Source organism: Helianthus annuus, chromosome 5 (genome assembly GCF_002127325.2).
Source record: "Helianthus annuus cultivar XRQ/B chromosome 5, HanXRQr2.0-SUNRISE, whole genome shotgun sequence".
Lineage (NCBI taxonomy): Eukaryota > Viridiplantae > Streptophyta > Magnoliopsida > Asterales > Asteraceae > Helianthus > Helianthus annuus.
Window position 1 is genome coordinate 108,004,601 of NC_035437.2, and position 1,138 is coordinate 108,005,738.

Consider the following 1,138-nt stretch of genomic DNA (forward strand, 5'->3'; position numbering starts at 1 on the left):
CCCTTGTTTGGCTTCCAACCAACAGCAAATGCATCCTGAGGCAACCCTACTTCAACTAAAGCCAACTTTGGATCCACTCTTTGTGTACAAGGTCTAGCTTTGGAACTCACAACAACCCATTGTCTATCCCATCTAAACCCTGTTTTATCAACATCATACATACAAAGTTCCTTTAAGCCAGACCCAAGTCACCAAAATCTACATCTCACTAATTTCAATCCAAATGTTTCAATTTAAACTGACAAGTTGAAATTTCATATAATCTTGAACTACATGAAATTGGATATATAAAGTAATTTGAGGGGAGATTGGATGAATTACCAGTGGAAAAGAGGGGTGCTTCTGAGACATAGATGCCCCTGTAGGGTTTTATTGGATATATGAAGATTGATTTCACTTTGGCTGCTGCTGATTCTGCCATCACTTTGTTGACAAGACAATGGTTTTTGTTTGTCAAAGTGTTCAATGTCCTGTTGAACAATGTTTAAAAAGAGGATCTTGATTTTTATTTTCTCTTTTTAAGCAGCAAGTATTTCATACTAACCAATTCAAACTTCTCAATAAATTCACTTAATCCTTTTTTTAAACATTGTTCAACAGGACATTGAACAAATTCAACCACTAATTTCGTTTTAATCTCAAAATCTACTAAAGCTTCAAAACTCCAGATCTGCACCTGTACATTCACTATCACACATTATTAAACAAAATCGTAACATTACAGACACAAATCTGACACAAAACTCGGTGAACATGCAGACAGAGAAAAAGTTAACCTGAGGAAAACGAAATCAAGTTCTGCATTGATTTGTAATTCCCAAATCATCATTTTACGGATCTAAAAAATACAAAAAAATCCTAGATCTACAAAAATACCAAATACATACAGGGGTGATATGAGGTCTACGAACATACAGGATACTAGATCTTCTAGTTCTTCACTCCCAAAAACGAAAAGAGTGTCACTGAAACCGGATTTGGTGATATGAGCTGTACAAAAACGAAATTAGTTCAATAAAAACGAAAAGAGAGAAAAGGGTAAGAACACAATACCAGCCTACACGGCTCGGACTATTTGGTTCCATGGAAGTATCAAACCGCCGGCGAGGTCGTAGTGAGCCAGTGGCTCGGCTCCGCC

At 36.7% G+C, this 1,138-nt stretch overlaps 1 long non-coding RNA gene across 1 annotated transcript; it reads right to left on the minus strand.

Annotated features, from left to right (window-relative positions):
* Window positions 1–454: 454 nt before the first annotated feature.
* On the minus strand, window positions 455–908 carry LOC118492234. Its single transcript, XR_004892716.1, has 3 exons — window positions 777–908; window positions 545–676; window positions 455–470 (listed from the first exon to the last, which is right to left on the minus strand). It is a non-coding gene; the product is annotated as an uncharacterized LOC118492234 (long non-coding RNA).
* Between the last annotated feature and the right edge of the window lie 230 nt (window positions 909–1,138).